This window comes from Balaenoptera borealis (assembly GCF_965194805.1).
Source record: "Balaenoptera borealis genome assembly, chromosome: 2".
Classification (NCBI taxonomy): domain Eukaryota; kingdom Metazoa; phylum Chordata; class Mammalia; order Artiodactyla; family Balaenopteridae; genus Balaenoptera; species Balaenoptera borealis.
Genome location: NC_138867.1, coordinates 83,136,271 through 83,163,093, shown reverse-complemented (window position 1 = coordinate 83,163,093; position 26,823 = coordinate 83,136,271). Strand labels below are relative to the sequence as shown.

Here is a 26,823-nt window from a genome sequence, read left to right as displayed (position 1 = left end):
GTCGAGGTGTGGATAGTGACCTGTGCTTGCACACAGGCTTCTTGCTGGCCGCAGCAGCAGCCTTAGCATCTCATGCCAGTCTCTGGTGTCCGTGCGGATAGCCACGGATTGCCCCCATTTCTGGAGCTCGTTTAGGCGGTGCTCTGAATCCCCTCTCCTTGCGCACCCGGGAACAATGGTCTCTTGCCTCTTAGGCAGGTCTAGACTTTTTCCCGAACTCCCTCCCGGCTAGCTGTGGTGCACTAGCCCCCTTCAGGCCGTGTTCATGCAGCCAACCCCAGTCCTCTCCCTGGGATCTGACCTCTGAAGCCCGAGCCTCAGCTCCCAGCCCCCGCCTGCCCTGGCGGTTGAGCAGACAAGGCTCTCGGTCTGGTGAATGCAGGTCGGCACCGATCCTCTATGCAGGAGTCTCTCAGCTTTGCCCTCTGCAACCCTGTTGCTGCGCTCTCCTCCGTGGCCCTGAAGCTCCCCCCACCTGCCACCCCCCTGTCTCCACCCGCGAAGGGGCTTCCTAGTGTTTGGAAACTTTTCCTCCTTCTCAGCTCCCTCCAACTGGTGAGGGTGCCATCCCTATTCTTTTGTCTCTGTTTTTTCTTTATTCTTTTGCCCTATCCAGGTACGTGGGGAGTTTCTTGCCTTTTGGGAAGTCTGAGGTCTTCTGCCAGCGTTCAGTAGGTGCTTTGTAGGAGTTGTTCCACATACAGATGTATTTCTGATGTATTTGTGGGGAGGAAGGTGATCTCCACGTGTTACTCCTCCGCCATCTTGAAGGTCTCTCTCCAAGAGTCTATTTTTAGATATAATTCATCACTGGTTGGATCTAGGTACTTAAAATGTTAGTGGAATACTCTCTAAAGTTATCTCACACTTATACAATACCTGAGATGAGAGCTATTTGGAATCAACTTAGATACCTCATTATTGATTTTTATACAGTACTCATATTTTAATACTTTTTTAATGCCTAAGTTTGCGAGGAAAAACCTTGACTTGCTGCTACTTTCACTTGCACTGGAAACATGTTCTTCATAGAAAGGATAGAAAGGTACACACGCTCTTCTATGCAATTGACAGGAATGTATTTTCTTAAGTTTGGAGCCAACTGAATTGATTATGTAATCAATAGTAAGAAAAATGACTTCAGAGCAGCTATTCCATTACCAAGGTATATTTTGGTTTTTGGTACCTGTCTTCCAATAATTTACTGCTTTGTATCCAGGAATTGACATGTATTTTGGAACATGTACTTTGATCTTTTACTATTATATATTTGTGGATGCTTTACTGGAGAATACATACATACACACACAGAGATATATCCTTTTTTACAAATCAGGAAGTATTATTAAAATGAGCTGCACATATTTTCTAGACTAATCTTCTTGTTGCCATTGTTTTTTGCTACACTATCTATACATTCTTTGATGGTATGATTTCCTGTGGAAATCCCTGTGGAGACCCTAGGGCTTCCTTTCAGGAATTCTTTTATGTCCTATCTCTGTGCAAAGGAAGAAAGACCTTCTATTAAATTAGGCATTTGTGTGTGTATCATTTTAATTTTCTTTCTCTCTTTTGTAAAGTGGTGTCCTTTCTACCCCCTGCCTAACCTATTAACTCCTGCCTGGTTTTGGTTTAAGCCACAGCACAGAATACATGCACTAGAAACTTATTAGGGAGAATGACCTCAAACTCAGTACTGCTCAATGTCTCAAAATCTTTGTGGAAATAAATAATATTTACAAAGGATTTCCTGAAAATCAAGTAGTCCATCCATTTTTCTTGCTCAGAGGTTCTTAACTTTGGATAAGGGAGGATCTAAGAGCACCTTAAAATTGCATATAAATTCTATGCATATGAATTATAATGGGCTGTCTGTTATTTTTACCAGGTATTCAAAATGGTCTATAACTAAGAATTGGTTAAGAATCATCTCAGTTTATATTTTCAAAGCTATAGTTGGATTAATACAAAAGACTGGAAGGCTACATCCTACATACCTGTACTTCAGTTTTCCAGAACTACTGCATATGATTAATTATCCCTAAGTCAACTGTTAAAATTATATATATATTTTAAAAACAATAACAGAAACATACCACTTTGTCTAGTGAAGATATTTATCTTTGGTGTCCGTGTAAGCAGTAAATGTGGTTCTTTGAGAAACTGGCCTATCTTCATATTTTGGAATCTATGCCTCAAAGAACCAGTTGTGTTTCCTCTGGCTTTACTATTATAGACAGTGTACTGCCAAATTAGAGGCTCAATGTTAGCTACTGTACTCCAGGGCATGCATTTTTGTAACTCTTGAATTTATTCTGTTGTCTCTACCCTTATTTACCTTTGCCACAAATTCTTTACTTTTTTGATAAGCATTTTGTTGTACTACGTATTTTTATAAGTTGCCCAAAATCATTTCCAAAAGCACTGAGTGTACAAATACAGATAAATAAATAAATAATAATAGTGACTGAGGCAGCATATAAATCTTTTTGTTTATTTCATATATTTTTTTCACATGGTCCACAGTTTTAAAGTGCTTTCAGATATGACTTCTTTAATAACATACTTTTGGGGGCAAAGGGGAGAGTGGGATGAATTTTGGGAGATTGGGATTGACATCTATACGCTACTATGTATAAAATAGATAACTAATGAGAACCTACTGTATAGCACAGGGAACTCTACTCAGTGCTCTGTGGTGACCTAAATGGGAAGGAAATCCAAAAAAGAGGGCATATATGTATATGTATAGCTGATTCACTTTGATGTACTGCAGAAACTAACATAACATTGTAAAGCAACTATACTCCAAAAAAATTAATTAAAAAAAAACATACTTTTGAATTTTTTGTTGTAACTATTTATTATTAAAGTTTAAAACCTACTAATGTATCCTTAATAAAGTAAGAGGAGCTAAGGGGCCAACAATGAAAAATGAATCCAAAGTATTTTAACCTGAATGGTAAAGCAGGGAAGCTCCTTTTTCCCCCTTAAGGTATAAAAACATATTTTAGGCATCATTGCTTTAGGGAGATGTACTATTTTGCAGTCACTTGTTCAAAAGATCTAACAAAATTGAGTATATTTTCAGAACGTGTCTACTCTGTCTTCTTATAAACATGAGTTTCTGCTTTGGGATGTATTTTAGTGCACACTAGTGTACTTTTGTGTGTGTATGTGTGTGTGTGTAACTAAGCTTTGTCTTTTAGTAAAATTGCAGTTATTTATATAGTCCCTGTTTTGCTTTCTTTTAGTTTTAAACTTGCATTTGTAAAAAGTTAGCAATACATATTGCTTCTCTGTTGCTGTTTGTCAAAAATGGGTTGCTGACTACTGTATTATTGTATTGTGGTAGGATGTACTGATGAGTGGAAAACGAGTGAAAAAGGGAATTGATTTTTCTTCTTATGTCTTGAGTAGGACTCTCCAGTCTACAATGCCATCTATAGAATTATCATTTGAACGTACATTTAGTGGATAAGGTAAAAGCCCAAGCCTAAGACATAGCATATCTAATAAGCAAACCCTAAAGATCAGCTGTAAACCATTTCTTCCCAGCTACATATTAATTGTGCTATAATGGAAACATTGAGGCTTAGCTTAGAGAAAAGAATGGGAATCCTATTCCCATTATATAAAACTTTACCAGTGACAGGTTAGGTAAAATTTTTAAAGCAGCATAAAATACATATATATATATGTTTTAACCTCAACAAAAGGTATTACAACTCTCCTCTTTGGGTAGTCTGTACGCCCAAGCATATGCCATGTCCTCAGATAAGCTGAAAAGGTTTCCCTCATCATATATCTTATCCCAATGTAGGCCTAGGCTAAGTTCTGTGCCTGGTACATGGTAAGTGCTCAGTAAATACTTATAATATTGAATATTTGACACTGTTAGGAAAAAGAAAGGCCATGCACAGTGAGCGTGTGACTCAGAAACAGCTGTCCGGGAAGAAAAATGAAGTGCCCAGGTTGCCAAAAACCAAGTCTGCTGGAATAAAAGGAAATGTCTGTGTAGTAGCTCCTAGTCAAAGAGCTGATGTGCATTGCTCCCTTTCACATCATGGCTGATTTTGCACTGTGCTACAAGATGTGGTCATTGCTCTACTCAGCTTTTCCTAGAAGCATCAGAGCTAGGCTGACCTTTATAGAAGGAAAAGAAAATGTGAACATCACTTCCTTCACAAGTTTGCAGTGAACTGCTAAATAAAGTATAAAGACTTCACTCTTAATACACAAAGAGAAAAATTTGCCATAGTTTTTTTAAGGACTGCTAACATAGCCTGAGGGACAGACTACAAGTAGTCATCAGGTAGGCAGGGAAAAGTGGAACAAGGACACTTACGAATGAAGACCTTAGTTAGTTTGAGAGTGAATATTTGAAGGAGGAGCTACTAGGAGCTACATTCTTTCTACCTTAGGAGAAACTAGGTGTTATTGTGTAAAGTAGTCTCTAAAATAAAATAAGAACTATAGAAGTATACATTTAGGGATATGGAATCAAATCAAAGAAGGTAAAGTATGCTTCTAGGTTCTTCTACTAACTCTCTTTGAGAGTGTTTGGCAATTACTCCCTTTGATTAATTTCTTCATGTCTCTGAATTACTACTTTACCTGTCAGGATTTGGCCTGAGAAGTAGAATCACTATGAGTGATGTAGAATAGAGATTTATTATAGAGGCTTTCACTTCACACAGTTGTTCCTGGTGCAGAAGTCTGTACAAGGCTGTCACCTCTGCATCTTGTACCAGGCCTCAAGTCTCAAAAGGTCAGGTAGTCCAACAGTATGAGAGAAAAGCTGAATGTGTAGTAGGGAAGAACTGAGAAATTTGGAACCTAAGAAAACAAACTGCAGCCCGTGAGCCCAAATGGAGACCCAGATCTGTCTTTTATTGCTTCCAAATCTATAGTGCACGTAACCTGTAAGATAAGCTGGTGCCATTTGCCATAGAGCTGAATACAAATCTTAAAGTTCATGGTTAGCCTGAAGTTCTTCAATAATAGCATTTTATCAGCTTACTTCCACCCTCCCCACACACACTCTTCAACTCTCTACAGAGCATTAAAAAATGCCCTAAAAGGTTTTTTAAAAGGCTACTAAATCTTCATCTGAAATTGATCCACAATTATCTACAAGAAGCAGAATCCTTTCTGAGGGTACTTTCAGACTAAATTGGTTTCCCAAAAGGATGATTCTCAATACAATGAAATGGAATCTTTCTCTTGCATTTTTAGGATCTGTGTGCAGCAGTGGTAACATTAAAAAAAAAGGGTCACTGGTCATATGAAAAAGATGACTCTCCCCATCCCTGCCCCTTCAGAATTCGTGCTATATTTTCTAGCTATTTCTACAAAGGCCATGTCTACCAGATTAATCTCTGACAAATGAAGACCATCCATTCATAGTCATCTGGAAGACCTGTGTTGCACTACTATGCTGTTCAGGAATTTAGTGCCAGCTAACACAATGACTGGTTGACCAATATAGTTTTGATGTGCACAGTAGTAATATGGTTTTTATTCTCCCTCTAAGGAGGAATGTTGGAGGCTGGCTCTTTAAAAATAACCAGTTTAGAATGAAGCAGCCATATGGTTGATTACAATGATGCTTTTCATTTTAGTTCAGTTTTGATTAAGTTAGAATCTGATACTGTAAGTGCTCCCATATGACAACAGAACAAAGTTCAGGCATTTCAGTCTTAGCATTTCATGTTTGTATATAAATGTTGAAATTTTAAAGATAATATGAAGGATCAAGCATTATACATTTAAAATTCTTGATATTTAAAAAGTTTTTCATATTTACATAATGCCTTACTGTAGTACTTAAATTTTTCATATTTATATAATGCCTTACTATACTATTTACTCCAAAATGATATGAAGTTTAGTGAGAAATTGAGGAAAATAAATTAACATGTAAAAATTATTCCTTAAGAAAGGAAGTTCCAAGACAGTTTATCTAATGCAGGTGAAACTGGAATTAAGCAATATATATCTAGATGTTCACATTTTTAGGTTCAGTTCACATTAATAAGGACATTAAATAAAGAGATTCTTTGGTCACATAAAAGAGCTGATTTTCACTCTCCTTTCTCGCTAAGAACCAATGTTGTCTTTCATAGTAATTTATTGTCTTTTTTTTGGTAATATCTTCTCATAATATAAGAGATGTAGAAATCAGAAAAGAAGGGGGAAATCAAAGGAATATGAGATCTATGTACATTGCTGCAATGATTTTTAATTTGTTCAAATGTTTTTGTATGAAGCTTGCAAAAAACATTTTTCTAAATCATGAATGCCAGAATAAAGTGCATCAACTTGCTACAGTTAAGTTTTAGATAGAAAAAGTTGTTATTATTAATTTTAAAGTTTGTATTGAAAAGTTGACTTTTGAAAGCCATTGCATTATGTGCAAATCTTGAAATATAAATGTTATACTATTTTTGTGAGTGTCATAATATCAAAATATTATGCCCATAGGTCTATCACATAGTATCAGGTGTTGATGTTGAATTACTTACTATATAATTTCAGTTTTAGACATTGAACATAATTTAAATTTCTAATTAGTGTTTTTATATGAAGCAGAAAAAAATATGAGGGGATTAAGAAAAACTTGAAGAGTTTTCAGTTACATTTAGAAAAATTTTCCCTGAAAGCTTTTCAGTAACTTTGGTACTCCAGGTATCAGGTTTGTCAGTTATGTTTGACACTGGAAGTTTATTTGAGGAGCCTGTAGAGAATGGTAACCTTGACCCTCCTTGGGAAGCCCTAGTCTGTCAGTCAACCAGTTAGCCTTAGCCTGTTAAGTCAGTCAATCAGCCAGTCAGTCAACCAATGAATTTACATTTACCTGTTACAAGGTAGAACATTTTGGAACCTAAAAGAGAGCGCAAACCATTCTGGGATACTGCACAATCTTAGGCAAAACAGTAGGGTATACACAGCACTAGGTCCAAAACTTAGTTCAGCAGGCAATTCATTTTATGATTTTTATCAAGTCTAGTTTTTGATCCATGGACTGTTTAATTAGCGTGTTGGCCTAAATAACTCCTGTACCTTGTAATTCTAGAATTCTATGATCTTTTCTTTATTTGTATCAATCCATAGAATAGTAATTCCCAACAATTTCCCACAGCTTTCCGGTGTACTATGAGCTCTTTTCATTGCAACAACTCAAACTGATATTGAATATCATTTCATTTTGTTAAGTCAACTTTATGAACTGTTTTTAGTGATGTCCATCAAGTAGATCATTAAGTCGAATGGTTGGTGGTATAGAATTGGGTACAACTTGTTACAAATAAAAAGTAACATAGGATAATATTAATCCAGTGCTAATGAAAGGTAATTTCCTTAAGAGGGTGGGTATTAGGCCTGTCATATTAAGATAGTAAACAATTATTGGAACAGCAGCACGATGCTAAGTGTGAAAATGTGCATGATAGAATAACTGTGAATGGTTTTCTAAATAGATACTATGACAACTTGTTATACTTTAGTAGTGATTACTTTATAATTATAATTGCCTTTCAAAAAATGTTGCATTGGGTCTTTTAAACTTTACCAAATAATTCAGGCGTTCGTAGGGGTTTTTACAAATATAAGAATTTTAAGATTTACTATAGAAAGTTGGATAATGGAGCTGATACACAGTAAATTCACCTCAAATTAGATGGAACTCTTTGAATCCAGTCTTAAAATTTAAAAAAACATATCTAGAGACAGACCACTTTAAGTCCTCTCTGGCTTAGTGCAGGATGCTTTTCTGAAGTTACTGTAAATAGGAATTTTATAAAAAGGAAGGCATGTGTCTGCGTTTTGTTGTGGTACTTAACTTTGAGGACTGTATACTCCAAGTTGCTATGGTGAATAGATATTCAACTTGCAGTCATATTCAAATTTTGAGATTATTTTCTTGATAATTAAATATTTCCCTAACTTATAAAATTCTTAAAACCAGAACTATTGTTTTTAAAAACATGTGAGGTTAATAATAAGTATGAAAAAATACCTTGGCTCAGAAATGGAAAAATGAAAAGCATGGATCAAATTGCATAGCACCTCTTTGTTAGTTTGACATGAGGCCAGAAGCAAGAGTTTATACTAAACGTTGTTTTTAAAATGCACCCTTTGGTGTTATTTGATATTTTCCCCAAGCAAACTAAGATGTGAAATTTAATAATCCCTTCTGACAATTATATAAAAATGGACTGCCATGCTTAATTGATGACGAGCCGCTTCATCTGCCACCTCCAGACATTCGCTGTAAGTTATTGATATGCGGTTCACAGCCTCTATACATCAGATCTTTGATTGCATCTGTGTTATTAACCTTTGGGTTGATCTGAGAGTGGCATCACCCGACTAACTGGCTGTCATGTCAGCTTGGCAGCTGGGCTTCACATGGTCTCTTTCACTTTGTCTCCCAAGAGCATCTGAACAGATAGGAACAAAACGATGTAGCCAATTAATTACCTTGTGATTTCTAGATTGTCCAACTTTTCTCCTGAGATAATGTCAGGAGGAAATAAAATCTAAAATATATGAGTACTTGATGCACTAGAAATATGAGTCAAAAGTCTTTGTGCCGTAGAGACCCAGGTTCTGATTTCAGCTCCAAATCTATGTGACTTTTTGTAAGTTACTTAACTTCTCTGGGCCTCATTGGAAATTATTTGGAGGCAGAGACGGTGAATTTTCCTCCAGGATTTATTCTCCTTGTATTAGTTTATAAATAAGTCCTACCTGTCGGGGACAGATCTATCTTTTGGAAGTGTTAAGGACAAAAGGATATAAAATAAATAAATGAATATGTTGTTAATTTCCCCTCCCTCAGAGTCTTGGAAGAAGCACATGGGCTCTGAAAGTTATACCACCCTAACTTCACAGTAAATCTGCCTTGACCAATTCTGCCACATACACATAGGTTTTAGTAGGGCTTCTGCTCTCCTAGCTAGAGACATTTCTTAACCTGCCTTATTCTTGAGTGAGATCATCTGACTCAGCTCTGGCTCACAGGAGAACACAAATGTTACATGCAAATTTCAGATTCTGTTCTTAAAATAACCCACTTACACCGCCCCTCCCCCCCCCCCCCTTTTTTTCCTTTTTCCACTGGCTGGAGAAAGCAATAGGTGGGCTTGGGAAATGGCACCATCTTGGACTCAAGAGATGGAAGCTCTACCTTGAATCTGGCAGAACCCTCTTGGGATAACACATTCTGGATCACCCTATATATCTAAGTATTCTTTAAAAAAGAAATAAACCTGTATCTTTTTTTTAAAGTCAATGTATATTCGGGTCTCTTTGCTAAAGTAGCTTAGTTTAAATCCTAATAAATATAAACACCTACATTCTGATATTTTTATGAGGGTTAAATTATATAAGCCATGTAAAATGCTTACATGTGGTACTGTGCAAACACTCTCTTTGCAGATGGAATTTTTAAATTATCTAGTTTTGTTTGGACAGACAAGTACTCCTAAAATCAATAGAGAAGTTAAACCTCAGTGTTAATGGTTTTTAAAATCTCTATTTCTTTACCTTAATAATAAATGTTTCACTGGTTTAGCATTTACAGGGCAAAGGTACCGCCCAGTATCATCCCATCCCATCTTCATATTTATTATCCTTTATGGATATTTGGATGAGTTTATAATGTATATAAAGTTTATAGGACATGTAGTAGGTGCTCAACACATGTTAAAATAGTCTACTTCTTTCCTTTTATCACATTCTACATTAGATATAAAATATAATGGCTTTCAAGCTCACAGATATTCACCCATTAGCCTTCGTATTCGTTTGAGGAACTGCACCTTCTCCCCACATTCTAACAATATGATAAAAGGGAACTGTTGGGATCTTGCCTCTTTCTTCATAGCCCTTAATGGACTTGTGAATATTTCCCTAGGATTTCTAAAATATTGGTAAGAGAGAGGCACTCTTTCCCTGTGGTTCTGCTATTTTGGAAATGTGAAAATTAAAGCTTTCTGTAGTTTTGTCTGCTGTCACACAGCAATAGTTGTGGTAATAACTGATTTTCTTGTTCTAAATGCGCAAGACAAGTTTCACTCTGCTTTTCTTGTAATTTGAGTCCATGAAACAAAATATTTCTCCTTGATTAAGGTGAATTAAGGTGGGTTTCTTTCACTTGCTGTGAAAATAATCCCTGAATAATGAGGAGCCTCTTTGCTTCAGTGCAGTGTCTCCCATGGGCTGTGGCTGGAACAAAGATCACTATGCCTGAATTCTCTGCCAGATTAAGTCGGCAAGTGCCCTGCCTTATACAAAGAGAGTTGTTCTCTAGGACACAATCCTACCCTCAAGGGGTTTACCATAGAGAAGAAATGATATGAACAAAATAAATAGCTAAATAACAATACAAGCTTTAAGTAACTGTGCAAGGCAATAAAAAAAAAAAGATATGACAAGGTAGCGCAGTGTTATCACAAATAATTTCCTGTGGAACTTGAGGTTCAGGGCAATAAGCAAAGCAAAGCATATCATAAATCATTAAGAGAATATTTGTTTAAAACTTCTGTGGGATAGTACCTGCAGGCATGCCTTCCCTTTTTCTGCAGCCTGAATAAGGTAAATAGAGTTAGGTCAGCAGCCATGTAACAGAGCAGGACCCTATGGGGTCTTCCCGGGACAGGCCCTTCCCCCATATCCTCTGCTTTAGCTCCTCTCTGTTACCTAGATAACAGTATTTCCTGAGTTGTTTTACAGATGTGAAAATCCCCCACCAAATGGAAGATGTTAACTACTTGAAGACCAGGTGCACATAGCCCCAGGCCTCCTGGAGCCTAAGGACTGATACTGTTAACCCCCGTGACACAGATGGCCCTGCAATAAACCTTTCTCTGCTCCAAACAAGGATGTTTTGGTTTGTTTGGCCTCACTGTGTGTCAGGCACATGAACTTGCGCTAACAGCAAAACCGTAAAATCTGAAAAGATATGAAGCCTCTAAAGGCTTTTCTCCCCCGCTCCCCACTACCCTCATCACTCCTCCCCTCCCTGAGTATCCTGCCTTCTTTAGCTCTCCCTTGAGAGCTAAGTTCTCTCCTTTTCCTCGCAGAAGCGGCTGCGCGATTCTACACACTGGCCCAGCAGGAGGTAGCACTATGTGCATCCCCAGAAGCATAGAGGTTCTAGAGTTGATTGAATTAACTGTGCTGCACAGTATTCAGTGAAATATAATTAAGCCTCACATTTTCTCTGACTCCTTGGCTGTAGTTTTTATTTATGGTTCCAGGCCTCCTGGGAATGCTGGGGAAATTCTCCTGAACCACAGTACATTTGTTTGGGTATTTGTTTGCATACCTGCTGAAAGCCTTTCCACAAGTTCTGAATATTGTTTCCTATATGTCAGCTGCTCACCTAGTTTCCCTCATGGGTCACATCTGTAACACCCACTTCTTTTATTCTCTTATAAATGAACTGGTCATCCAAACCACGTTATCGACTGACTTAGAATGTTATCACCATGATCACCTTGATTAATTTGCTAACCTCGGGGATTAAGCTGTCTTGACTATTAACAGTGGTTTGAAAAAGCAAGAATTTGCCACTTCCTTTGGTTGGTACTATGTAGACTGCTTGCCATATGGCCTGGGCACACATGACCTAGTTAGAGAGGCAGAGCTACGTGTTGGCAAAAAAATTGGAGGCCTTGGAGCAGGAACTGTAGACTGACATGGCTTTAAGCTAGGGCCTACCATTTACTAGCTGTATCACCCTAATCAAGTTACTTACTATCTTTAATTTCTTTAAGTTTCACCAATTGTGAGGTAAGACTAGCAAACACAATGTACAGACTTGTGAAACTTAAGAATGACAGCATTCATAAAATATTCACCAGGTCTCTAGTGAGCACTCAATAAATAGTAACCATTAGTTGTGATTGAGATGACAGTGAATATGAATAAGCAACAAGTAAATGTATAAATATGATTCTGTGATACTTTTTATATTGTAAAAATAATTTAGCAAATTAAAGGAACCATTTGGGGGCTTAGTTTGAAAGCTTAGTATTCCTCTAAAGAAAAAAAAATGAGGACAAGATTCATCCTTAGATAATTTAAAACTAAAGTTATTCTAAAATTTAATCCAATAAACAATTACTGGATTTGGAATAAAGTCATTCTAAAATTTAATCCAGTAAACAGTTATTGGGTGTTGTCTTTGTGCCAGGAAATATGCAAGCATCAGGAATACAAAATTAAGTATAGTTTAGTGATATAAGCATACTGATTGAGCATGTACATGAGATAACCTGAATGTGAAAGTGAAACAGATAGTTGTTCAGACATGAAATGATAAGTGTGTGATATTTTCTAGTCTGCATAACTGTTTGATTTATTTCATTTATACGTTCATATTTTACTAGCGGTGGTTTTTCAAGATATAATTGAATTTCTACAATAGGAAAGGAGAAGCATTTTAATTTCCATCAAGATTTAGTATATGTATTTTTCACTGCAACATCCATGCTCTTACTATTAAACTAGGATAAATAATGTGTAGAATTTATTGTTTGATCATGATTGCTTACCTACCCAAAATAAAAATTGGAAGAAATTTACTTGTGTATAGATAATTAATCTTGCTCAATTGTCTAAAAATAACATCTATATGGATAACTGATTATGGTACTTTCGTTCCTCACTTATTTTCTCATCCTATAAATTTTTATCTTCAACTATTCAGTTATTGGGAGATAACATTTTGTGATTTAAAAAAGGCAGCTAATTTTATGTAAATGTTTTGGTTCTTGATATGTAAAGATGTAAGGACAAATACAAATATAAAATAAAAGGTTTGATTCTCCCTGTGAAAAATAAGCGAAGAGATGTCCTACCCTCCCTTTTCTTAGATATTTGCTTTAGAAAATTTATAATTGTAAATACTTTCTCAGTCTCTTTGAAATGTATGTAAACCTTTTTAAAGTTAAATAAGTCTTTTGTCAGTTTTACAATTCTGGAATATCTTTCTGTAGGACCTAGGAACCATACCTTTGAATATAATCATCAAGGAAGGTAGCACCCATATGTCCCAGTTTCTGTGAGAGCCCAACCATGACCAAGTTGCAAAACTACCACCTGTCATAGAGGTAAGAATTTAATTTGCCTTTGGGTAAATCCAGTTAACTAATATAATGGGTCATCTCAGTTAGGTGAATTTAGAATGAACTATGTGTGACAGTGGTGCTGTCAAGTCTTCTTACTTGAATAATAGTTATTGTTTACCTTGGGGACATGTATGGAATGGGTTGTATCTGCTTGGCTATATGAAAGGGTGAGATTTCTTTCTGCCTTTGAAATCTCTTAGTGAGTTACCTGTAAGGCTCATCATGTTCTGGCTTAATACTCATTCAAAAATAAAATTATTTTCTCTCACTTCTGCCTTTGTGAAGCCATTTTTCTGGCTCAGCAGAAGATTTTTTAAAAATTATATTTCCCCAACAAAGGTGAACACAAATATTCACTCATTAAACCATTCATAGTTTTTAAAATGTTATTTAAACACTGCTCAACAACTACTTAAAAATAAATAAAAATCTGTATACATGCACATATGTATTAGGTTGAATCATTTGATAATGTTGTTTTGTAAGTGAAAAACAGTAGAATATCAGCAGTTTCATGTGTTATAACCTAAATTATATGCATTTAGAGAAATGTGTGGAAGAATCTACAGCTAACTGTTAATATCAGCTAATTAGTTGGGGAGAGATTATTACATTTTCTTTTATGTATCTATCCTCATATTTTTTAACTTGTTGCAATAAGTTTGTATTATTGTTTATCTTGGTTTACAAAGTAAATTGATTTTTAAAAAGATGCTAGTTGCACTTGCAACATAAAGGTCATTAATCAAGGCAGGGACAATTCCCCTTTTACGTTTCTTTTAATGTCCAGCTCCTAATGTAGTGCTACATAAATATTTGTAAAAGGAAAAAAAATGAAAAAAATGTGTGAATGAATGAATGACCATAGCCAGAGAAGATTTTTGAGGGAATAGTGAAGACTTAAAGAAGCTATACTGAAATCGTTGACAGGTGTTTGGGGGTAAAAAACAAAAAAACAAAAAGAAACAGAGGCAGTATATAAATAAATAAATAAATACCTTTTTGGAAAAGTTTGGCCAATAATAGACTCAGTAAAGTGACCTACATTGTTCAAAAGAGATCCTTTTGTAGTTGTGAGTTCTCAGAGCATATTTGCATGCTTATTAACATCATTGTTGGTGGCAAAGAGGTTGAAGATAGAGAAGGAGACAGGATAACTAAAAGGTAGAGATCACTGAGAAAGCAGGAGGAGGTACTGGTCTTAATTTGGTTCATACAGAGTTCTTCCATTATTCCTAAAAAGAAGAAAAGGTCGCAGAGGCAGGTCTATTTGTGCATCTGTTGGAAGATTGGGAGGATCTTGGCTGATGATGACTTTTCTGTCTCTGTGAGGCCTGGAAATGAGATATGATGCATCTGTTTTTCATGTTGCAATTGCTCTTGCTGAGTCCAGTATCTGTACAAACAGAAGTGGTACCTTACATGCTTTCAAAGCTGCAAGTTTTAGTGGTCATTTGCATGCCCAGCTACTAATTCTGAAGAATGGTCATTGTGCCTGAGTGCCTAGGACAGATGGTTTTTCACCTTTAGTTACATATTGCCAAATAAACTCTCCCCCTATGGACAACCCTGGAGTTGATCACAGATCATCAGCCCATTTTCTCCTTTCCTCTTGGTGAGTTCCTATTTGGGGTCCTTGGTTCCTTTCTTCAGTCAGGACCACCAAAGGACTTAAAAAGAAGGGAATGAATTCTGGATCCCTTTTCTTCCAGAGACTCTGTATTAATTGGGGTTCAGTCAGGAAACCAGAAGTAACTCCAGGTATTTCAAACAACAAATGGCTTAATAGAGGGAATTAAAAAAAATTAGAAGGTCTGGGATAGAAAAGATTAGGGAAGCCACTCTACCATTCAGGAAATCAGGAAATGATCAAATTATAGGAAACCACTGCCATTGATTTCACTGCCCACTGTACTGAAGCAGGTGAATCTTTGGAGGACACTGGGAAGTTGCTGGAAAACCCTTGATGCTGAAGCCTTAGTAATTGCCAGCCACAGCCATGAGAATAATAATTGCTTTTGCTTTTTGCTTTTCTTCCAGATTTACACTAGCTCCTCTCATTGGCAGAATCTAATCTAGGGCCATAATGACAGTAATTCTTGAAAATGCAGTTCCCAGGCTTCCAGCTCCTATGATAAAAGGAGAACATAGAAGGGGAAAAGTGGGCTGAGTGGCCCACACAATTCCACACAATCCAGCACATTCCTCAGCCAAATTACCTACATCCTTTCCCAGGGAACAGTTCCCACTTGACCTATAGTATGAGGTGCTGAATATGTGTTCTTGCTAACTCGGGTGAGACCCTAGTAGAAACTTATGCCAAAAGTTGATAACCTTAGAAAGTTGAAGTTTGTCAAGCACTAAAGGGCTGGGTTGATTTGCCTCTAGGTGCCATTATCACAACTCTCTTAGCAGTAGCCCCAAGGGCATAGCAAATTAGTGTAGGAGTCATTCATAGGGCTGCCAAGCAGAAACTCAGTAATATTTCTATGCTTCCTCTAACTCCCACCAAGTTGTTTGAAAACCGAAATGGGGAAAGGAAGTACCACTTTCAAAGGATCACTAAACAGTTGCATTCAGAATAAGTTATACTTCTCAATCTATGAAGGTAACTCTGTTGCATGTAATAATTTAATAAAGACAACTTGTAAGAAAGTTCGAGATAAAAAAATTTATAGATGAGATTGCTTTGAAGATTAACTTAAAGCAACCTTGTGAACTAACATTGGTAAAGAAAGTAGAAATTTAAGAAAATATGAGCAGGATGCAAAGACTAAAATTACAGTATATTCACTTAGGTTATTATACTGAGTAGTCCACAAGGAACCATTACAGTTAAACTTAGTAATAAAATTTGGAAATGAGAATATCATAATAAAATCAGAGAGTTTTATGAAACCATGATCAACCCCTTCAGTTTTATGAAATGTCAAGAATTTTTTATTTCTGGATTTAAATCTGAATGTCTTAGATAGCCTGCTACTTACTTCTTCCACAAGAATATTGGCAAGCGTATCAAACAACTATCTTGCTTTGTAGAAGCCTCATTTTATTTCTGTTTAGGGAAAAGTCCAGATTCTGGGAAGAAGATAGTGGTCATAACAGGACCATTAGATGCTTAAATTGAGGCTGATGGAAAAAGAAATGGAAGACTTAAAACATATTCTTCAGTTTTAGGAGAAACTGAAATTTGAGGCCATGCTTGGCAATGCTTGAATTTCAGTCTTAGTTAAATACGCAGTTTAAGACCTCTGAAATACAACACATACAGCTTTTAAAACATGGGCATGGAAAAATAAAAGTCCCTTATTTCTCACTTCTTTTATTCTCACAGTTGAATAAATTTTCCATTCTTTTTTTGTACTCTGCAGTCTAAGAAATGTGAAAATCTGGTTTTTAATAAAGGATCGTTTATTAAACACTGAGGATTTAAAAAGTACCTTCTCAAACACTGAGAGTTTCTTTATTGTTAATTGTTCTAAAATCTTCTCCCAGAGATTTTGTAATTTAAAACTGAGAGCAATTTAACCTGATGTATATGTGATGTGATGCATATGATGTATCATATGATAATATATATCACACATATGTATGCATTGCCCATTCTATTTAAAAACATTTAGCAGTAGTAGTTACTATTTTAATTTAGTTGCCTTAGTAAAATATTTTAATTTTGTACAAAATGCATAAATCAAAAGGAAATTCGTACTATTTTTTTCTCTCACATGACCATGAAAAGACAAGCTGCTCAACCCGGAAGAGTATTTCTAGTTTCACCTAGTGATGGTATATATTTCTTCCAATAAAACTATGTAGAATTAAATAAGTTTTGACTGATAGGTTAGAAAATCTAAGTTAAAAAATTGAAATTAAATATTAAAATTTGGTAACATAGTGAAGCTTAAGAGTGCTTTGCCAAGTGAAATGAACGCAGCATTGAACAGTGTTGGAACATCTCATGATTCAACAAAAGTTGAGGAGGCTAATCTGGCTAGAGGAATGGGCTGTCTCATTGGAGAGACTAGTGATTAAAATATTCAGATGTGTGAAGGCTTCCATATTGATCTTTATTTCTTTCAAGCCTTTATATCATTTGCTGTTTGTGCCCTACACTTAGTACTTGTCTTAACTTATCCTCCAATTTATATATTATTTTACATGAAATCTCTACCTTAAATAAACTCTTATAGGCCATGAGCCATGTTTCGTGCTTCTTTGTAGTTCTCAATTGTGCATGGCACAGTGCATATTATAGGCATGCAATAAACATTGCAAATGGCATGGTTGATGATGATGGTGATGTGATTATGCTGGATAGGTAGATTAAAACATGATTGGGGAATTGCTTGAATGCCAATCTGATAACATTAGATACAATTTTTTACCTAAGGGTAGAAAAGAATTATGGAAGATTTAGGTGATGAAGTCAAAATTTTAAGGAAGAATCTATAGTCGCATATATAATGAAATCAAGCACAGTGGGGAAAAGAAAATCTATTGACAGGAAATCCAGTTTAAAAATGTAGATTAGTTGCCTGAGGAAGAAGAAAATTAGCAATTCAGGCTTTTTAGAAAATCATAAATGAATTAATAAGAACTTGAACCTCAATGACATTCGTGACAATGAAAATAATGCAGTGAATAATGTGAATTGTGACTCCTGACATGAAATCAGAGTGTTTATATGATCAGAATCCCCCAATCCCTAATATATCAGTGCTACTGTCACCTTTGCTATATTGCAAAGAATGTAGAATATGTGTGTAGGACTGCCTCCTAGTCACTAATGGCTATCTCACCCTCAAATGTAGCATAATGGGTTGGAATATATGTGGTTTGCAAATACATATTCTTTTGTCATTTAAGCTAGAGAGTGAAATGTAGTGAACAAACTGTTCTATAACACTTTTATGTTCGGCTTGCAACCTTGGGATCTTAGCACACTTTGTGTTACCACTCTGGCTATGATAGATATAAGAAGAGACTAGAGGGGGAAAGAAGAATGGCTCCATTTCCCTATGGCCCATTGCTAGAGCCAGCCTAAGATTCTGCTTGCTCCCTCTTTTGCCCCCAGATTGTTTCTAATCCTTTTTGCATTTCAAGTGAAACATCAACTCCTAGTATGGAGGCATTACCAAGGTGATGTGATCACCTCAGTCACTGAAGAGGAGAAAGAATCTCAAAAAGGGGCAAACAGATAAAAGATTCAAAGAGAGAACAAAGGAGTAAGAATTTTTGCCATATTCAAACTCCATTTGCAATCTTTTTACTCTTCATACCCAAATTTTGCCATTTATTATTGCATCTTAACTGTGTTTCTCTGGTGCCTCCATTTTGCCCTTGATAGGGCGTAGGCTGTGAGAGTGGAAAAGGGATCTGAATCCCATGTATTATGCGGTTTCTTAGTTCTTATTCTCTCATATACAACAACACAATTTTTTGCACACTACTTATAATACTTGATATAATTTTAAAAATTAAGTAACTTTTAAAACTTCGGCAATTTTATTTCAAAAGTTGATTTCATATCACAAATGATGGGTTAAGGACATGCTACCCCAAAATATGACACCTTAGTATATTGAATATTTTAAGTTGAAGGAGTTTGAAAAAAACAGCAGAAGCAGAAAGGTCTCTTTAGCTTTCCCCTGCCCTTCTCCCCTGAAACAGGTGGCAAAATCCTCACGTGAGAGGTGTCCTCCCTATATCCCAGAAGAAAGGAGCATCCTTATCTCCGAAGACAAAGGGATGCCAAAAAGAATTCAAACAGGCCTTGCTAAGTTTTTCCCAGTTTACTACACTTACTTCATACCCTCTGACCTATCATATTTCTACATGACTGCCCACTCTTCATCAACTTAGCATAAAAATACTCAGGTCTGTTTCTTTGAGTCTCCATTTCCTAATGTAGACTTCCATGTCATATAAAACTTATATTAAATAAATCTGTATTCTTTTCTTCTATTAATATGTCTTTGTCAATTTAATTTTCAAGCCCAGTTAGAGACCCTAACGGGGGTTGAGGAGAATTTTTCCTCCCCTACACTACCATAAAAAATATACTTAGCGTAAAAGAGAGCAACAATAAAAATGTATAAATTAAATAGTATCTCTGTAATAACCTGAAATAATTTTGTGGATCTCTAGAGGTGCATGCACCACACTTTGGGGAGCATGGCATTAGAGGCTAGAATTCATCATGAAAGAGTTTCAAAGGCAGAATTATCAAGGTATTTGGTGACTGATTCTGAGTAAGGAGGGCACAGTTGGCACAAATAATAATTAACTGTAATATTTGAGTAAACTAATAACAATGAAAAAAGTGAAAATACTAAGCATATCATTAAAGATTATAAACTGGTATTTGTGCAAACAGCAAGGAAGGAGATATAGGTTTAGAATTCATTGTCCTCTGATTGATATTTGATGATCCAAGAAAGGATGTTCTAGTTCTCTTTCACAGAAAGAATAAAGAAAGAAACAACATATAAGCATTGCAAAATGGCATATATGCATTCATGAAAAACTTTACATTCTGCATAACTGTATCCTGCAAATAAGACTTACATGAAAGATAAGACTGGGTCAAACCTGTCAAACTCTTCGCAACTTTGTAACCAGAGCACTAGCATAAACAGAAATAATCCTAATTTTAAAAGACATTGACAGGTTTTTAAAAAGGCAAATTCCTAATAAATAAAGTATACTGTAAAAATAAGATTTTTAAAAGAAACCAAAAAAGGGAAAGTAGCTTGATGGAAGGTATATAGAGAAGAGTGTGGAGTTACACGATGGGAAGAAATTGGTAATAAAGACAAAGCAAGTGGCCAAACTGAGCCAAGACAAAGAATGTGTGATGATAAACACTCCTCAGTGGCTTGCTGTCATTTAGCCCCTTGTGGTAGGCAGAATAATGGACCCTCAAGGATGTCCATGTCTTAATCCCTAGAACCTGTAGATGTATTACCTCACATGGCAAAGGGAAGTTCTTACATGTAAAGACTTTGAGATTGGGAGATCATCCTGGATTATTTGGGTGGCCCCAATCTAATGACACAGGTTCTTAAAAGCAGAGAAACTTTCCTGGCTGTGGACAGAGGCACATGTGAATATGAAGAATGGTCAGAGAGATACAACATTGCTGGTTGTGAAGATGGAGTTAGGGGACTCAGAGCAAGAAATGTGGGCAGCCTCTAGAAACTGGAAAAGGCAAGAAAACAGATTCTCCTCTAGAGCCTCCAGAAAGGAATGCAGCTCTGCAGACACCTTAATCTTAGCCTAGTGAGATACAAGATCCCTGCCAGATTACTGTTGCTGCTAGCACTACTACTACCACTACTACTACCACTACTATAGATCTGTTAAGACAATAAATCAGATAAGATACAGATTGTCCAGTTAAGTTTGAATTTCGAATAAGTGATAAATAATTTTTGTTTTAATGTATCTCATACAGTATTTGGAGCATATTTATACTAAAAAGTTATCCATCATTTATCTAAAATTAAAATCTACATAGGCATCCTGTATTTTTATTTGCTCAATCTGGCAACCCTACTTGTTCTAAAAACTCTTAAATTTAAGACACTTTTAATATTAATATATTTGAAATCAGAAGGAATCTTTCAACTTAGGTATCTGATGTGTTTCACTGTACTTTTCAAAAAACCTCATTAAATTTATGGTGTATCTTACAACGTATGGCATCTTAAAATCATGGAAATATGTATGAACTTTTCTTGAAAAAGTCACGTCTTTTTTTAAATATTCCATATGTTTAACATTTGTATCTAATTGGTTAATTGATTTTTACATTTAATTGTCTGAGAGTACATTTGTGTCTATTGTTTATGAACTACTTCTGGCATATTTAAATTTAATCCATGATAGCGGAAAATATTAAGCAAAAAAATTTCATCCTGTGATATGCTAAGATATGAGAGTAAGACAAATGTATTTGTGTTTGTGTGAGGCAGCTGCTATTTGCAAAGTAAATGAACAGCGGAGCAGGTTCACATGTTCCTGTATACAGTGTGTATAAGCAGTAATGATTCCAAAGAGAGCCTGATGCTGAAAGACTTTTCAGTCATGACTTTACACTATATCTGATCTTCAGTTTGAATTGTTTTCCAATCACTTAACGTCTTAAATGTCCAAAGAATTTTACTCCAAAATTCTAGTTATTTGAATTTTTATCTTTGTGTTTTCATATTTATTTTTAACTTTTCTTTTTTCTCTACACTTACAGATTTTAGACTTTTAAATCTTTGTTCTGCATGCTATCTTTTAATTTAAATATGTTAGGGACTGTGTACATATTGTGAACTGATTAGGTTTTAATCAGTTACTTTACTGACTGAGGCAAAGAGTCTCAGGAAAACCAGTAAGAAAATTATCAATATTCCTTAGAATTTCCATATACATTTAGGCAAAATTTTTCTGGCCATAAAGTTATTCAAATAAACTAAACTTGTTAAGTCTGAATAAATTTACTCTGGTTTATATCACAGACTTGTGACAATAAATGCACTCTGCATTCCAATATGGCACAATAGATGGAAAAATCTATTTAAAAATGATAAACAGGGGAGCCTTTCTTGTATGTAAACAATCAAAAGATTCATCCATTGGCAGCCACAATTTGTCTCCAAAACTGAGGATTAAAATTAGGGCAATCTTCTAAAAGAGGACTACTAAAAAAATACGTAAATTAACAAGATAGTTGATTTTAACCAACTGTGCATGAAGCTCATCTTATTCGTTCTGGCTATTTTTTAAAAACAGGTGAAAAACTTGTGTATAATTTTGTGGTATTTCATTTGTATTCTTCTTTTTCTTTCTTCTAAATTTGTAGTTTTATTATTTTATACTTTGTCATAAGTTAAATACAAAACATAAATAACATTTATTATTTAAAAACTTTTCAGCATAGTAATCTTAGGAATACTTTCACATAATATTTGACATTAAGTTGAACAACAGCAACCCTCTCTGACTTATAAAAACAGTGGCAGTGCAGAGCAGAATGAATTATAAAGGGCAAAATCTCCCAGAAGCTATGAAGAATTAAGAAATATCTCAGTTTGTGGTATTCGATTTGGTATTATATTACTCTGAATTGCCCAAGGTTGCTTTTGAAAAAAAAATGTAATCCTTCATTTCATGACCCACCAATATCTGTAGGAGTTGCTGTATTAGATGGTCAATGGAAGCTATATTTAAAGGCTGAAAAATCGTGTTGAGTTTGTGTATTTTATATGTAGTGACAATTTTTTCAACAAAAAGTCTCTTTGTACTTATATCTCATAAATGGAGGTTTTTGCTTCAAATTGCAAAGTATTCTCTTTGGTCATATTTAAGGAAGCAAAGGTTTCTAGCTATAAACCGTCACAGCTTTAAAACAGATGCTTTTCAAAGTTCACTTACAGTTTGGTTTGTTGCTACCAGGAATACATTTTCACATGTATTTAACGTTTGAAATCATGATTAGGTTCCAAGAAGAGTCTGAAAAAGAACTGAAAATATCAAATAATAAGATGAACTATATTTTCAGTGGTAAAGTATGTTGGAATTATAATTTAGGATTCCAGAATCCATTTATCTATTCCTTTCCCCCCTCCCTTGCTACATGTTACAAAAAGTAGTAACAAAAAGTTACATCGGTGAAAGAATTACAAAAAGTTTCATCCATTGAAAGAATAACAGTTTTGGAATAAAAAACATCTAGGTTTGAACTGGGGTTTACTTTTGGCAAGTTTCTGTAAAGCAGGGATAATGACAGTGTACCATTTTGAGGAGACAATTCTCCATTTTTTGTTTTTTTGTTTTTTGTGCAAGGTCTGGACTTTCTGAACAAAACTCACTGGAGAACTTTGTTAAAAGATGATTAATAGCAAACATGCCTTGAAACCTTAAGATGGTGAACTGCTCCAAAGATATTTAGACTTACCTCCTCTAGGGCCATTTGCTGTTGTTCCAGCTTTGGAGGGCTGGGGACTTTCCACTCCCTTCCCAGGCAAAGATTTGTTTATATTCCAGCTTGAAGGCCTCTCTCTTCAAGGGAAGGAGGGACAGATGTATTAACTGCCCTATACAACTTCTGAGTGTCACAAATCAGGGCTCCTCCTCTGTGGTGCAGCCCCACTGCAAGCACAGGGTAACATCAGGCTCTCACCACATTGCCCAGTGAAGGCTGCAGTTTGGGGGACCAGCACTAAAATGCTCTGTGCATAATGAAGATCTGTTCTCTGATCCAGAGGCCTTATGTGTCCCACTAAACACAAAATATAAATATATAACTTAAACAGTCATTTGTCTCGTTTCCTACGAACCTAAAATTTATTCAGCAGCAATATGCCCAACCCAGGGCATAAAGCATGTTTTGGTGACTAGCGTGAGCTTACATAAACTCCTTTTCCTCTGGTTAATTTAGAGATAGGTTAAATAAGGCCGAAGAGATTAAAGGAGAAATCTGCCAAGTTGATGATAGTTCTGTGAAAGATTTTCCTCCTAAGTGAGAAAGAGTACCATACAAAGAGAATCCCTTTCACTCCAAATTACGGTATTTTGAGCTTGTCATATGAGGATGTGATGTTTGGAGAAGCAGCAGACATGTTATAACTATTAGAAACAAGTCTGAAGAAGGAAACCAATAGATTGGGGGTGAAGGAGCAGAAGAATGTCAAATGAATGAGCAAAAGAGCAAAAGAATGTTCTGGATGGCATCTTTAAGCTGTTGAATCAACCCTGAACTCATTTCTCTGTATATTTAAAAAATATACAGTAACTGCTCCTTACAATTCAAACAAATTCTTGTCGAGTTTTCATTTATTTAGAACTAAAAGCATTCTAAGTAACACAAGAATCTAACTCAAGGAATTGTGAAGACTAAATGAAAAGAGAGAAAAAGTAATTAGAATATATATATATATTAGATTATATATGTGTGTGTGTGTGTATGTATATGCTGCCACTGCTGCTAAGGAGACTATCTCAGGTCCAAGCACCCGTTTGTCTATAGTATAAGTGTCTATATCATATCATACCATATCATCATATATCATATCATATCATATCATATCATATCATATCATATCATATCATATCACAAGTCAGGGGCTCCAGTTTGGGAGGGTTTGTGAAAGAGGGGTCATTGAAGCACAAGGACAGAAAAGATGGGACATAGTGGTCAATAATGGGAACATTAGAATAAAATATAAAAGTAAAAATTTAATTAGAGCAGTTGTTCTCGAGTAGAACCCTTTATATTCTTAACAATTGTGTAGAACTCCAAAATGCTTTTTATATGAGTTTTCTATATCAGTATTTACTGAATTAGAATTTAAAACTGAGATATTGAAAAATATTTTTGAGTACCTCATTTTAACTTTACTATACTTTATTTAAAAACACATTTTACATAAACTTTTTTCCCAAAATGAAAAAAAGAGAAAAAGGTCACTGTTTACTTTTTTTTGTTTTTGCAAATCACTCTGCTATCTGGCTTCTCATATCTGCTTCTGCTTTCAAACTGTTATGTTATATAAATTTGATTGAAGTGTAATGAAGAAGTTTTGGCTTTACATAGATATGGACTTAGAAAAAGAAGGTGTATTATAATACTCTTTTAAGATAACTGTGGGTTTTTTTTTTTTTTTTGGAACTACACCAAAGCTTGGCAATAGATGGTTTCTTAAAAGTTGATTGTAATGTAGAATCTTGACCTGGCAAATATTTCATAGCAACAAGTGTGAAATACGTTGATCTGTCTTATACCTTAATTATTCTTTACCCATGAATAATTTTGTAACATCATGCACTGACTAGTAAATATTGATTAACTGAGTTATGTACATCTTCTAAAAGTTGACAAATTCGTTGTCACATTTGTTAACATCATGGGTGTTCTTATCAGAATATTATTTAAGTATTGGGAAACTAGTTCATAGTGACAGACCTACATTTTCCAAAATTCTAATTTTTTCTTGAAAGCTTGACATTTATCATCACAACAAATATTATCAGTTGTTTTCCTTGAAATGAAGTCCACTTCATTAATTTTTGAAAAAAAATGACTGTCAAAACATGTCTGAATAATTATAGTATGTCTGTCAGTTGTGTTTTCAAGTAAAAATGGTGTTCCACTAAAAAGAGAGCTACTTGAGCTTGTATTTGAAACAATTGCACAAGTGCTTTTACTTGAGAAAGCCATTATACTTCAGAATGTAGAAGAAGTGTTTTATCTACATCTATTTTGTCATATAGATGATAAAAGAGGTATGTTATGCAAAGGTCTGGTTTAATTAAATTAAAATTTTACTGCTTCATTAAGAACACTGTTACGTTAAAGTCGATGTTTTTCTTTTTTTAAAAAATTATGAGTGCCTGGCAATAAAGAATATAATGACTACTACACTACTGATATAATTTGGTGCTGGTATTGAATATTTTATGTTAAGGTGATAGCATTTTTACCCTCATTGTTTTTGTATCATCAATGTGTGCGTCAACCCAGTAACAAAGGCAAATTATGTCTTAGTATTATCATGGAATAATTTTGACCTCATTGACCCCTGAAAAGTTCTTATGGACTGTTTTTGGCTCCGTATACTGTACTTTGAGAACAACTGAATTCTCAAAGGGTGGGATAAAAATGTATCAGTGTATCTCAATTCTCCCTAAAATCCTGATATGTGCTACTAGAATGAAGACCTGACATCTAGCTCATCAAAAAAGAAACCTGTTTATTTGGGTTCATCAGCCATCCATCCCAATAGGTAGGTTCATTTGTGTCATATTTTACATTCCACATATAAGTTATATCATATGGTATTTATCTTTCTCTTTCTGACTTACGTCACTTAGTATGACAATCTCTGCTTTTATCCATGTTGCTGCAAATGGCATTATTTTGTTCATTTTTATGGCTGAGTAGTATCCCGTTGTATATATGTACCACATCTTCTTTATCCATTCACCTGTCGATAGACATTAAGGTTGCTTCCATGTCTTGGCTACTGTGAATAGTTCTGCTGTGAATATAGAGGGTGCATGTATCTTTTTGAATTAGAGTTTGTCTGGATATATGCCCAGGAGTGGGATTTCTGAATCATATGGTAATTCTATTTTTAGTTTTCTGAGGAACCTCCATACTGTTTTCCATAGTGACTGTACCAACTTACATTCCCACCAACCGTGTAGAAGGGTTCCCTTTTCTCCACATTCTGACTTGTGTGACGTGGTACCTCATTTGATTTGCATTTCTGTAATAATTAGAGGTGTTGAGCATCTTTTCATGTGCCTATTGGCCAGTTGATTGCTTCTTTGGAGAAATGTCTATTTAGGTCTTCTGCCCATTTTTCGATTGGGCTGTTTGTTTTTTGTTGTTGAGTTGTATGAGCTGTTTGTGTATTTTGGAAGTTAAGCCCTTGTTGGTCCCATTATTTGCAAGTATATTCTCCCATTCTGCAGTCTTTCACCTCCTTGGTCAGGTTTATTTCTAAGTATTTTATTTTTTTGGTGTGATTTTAAAATTTTTTTTTTTTTTTTACATTCCCTTTCTACTGTTTCATTGTTAGTGTAAAGAAATGCAACCAATTTCTTTATGTTAATCCTTTACGTTAATCCTTGTATCCTGCTACCTTGCTGAATTCATTTATCAGTTCTAGTAGTTTTCATGTGG

General features: G+C 35.3%; 1 pseudogene across 1 annotated transcript in view; it reads left to right on the top strand.

Moving 5' to 3' along the window:
* Nucleotides 1-26,823, top strand: part of LOC309621941 (myotilin pseudogene) — a 286,629-nt pseudogene that overhangs the window by 40,032 nt on the left and 219,774 nt on the right. The window contains exon 3 of the transcript XR_014249930.1: nucleotides 13,011-13,124. The product of XR_014249930.1 is annotated as a myotilin pseudogene (transcript). The remainder of the gene's footprint in view (nucleotides 1-13,010; nucleotides 13,125-26,823) is intronic.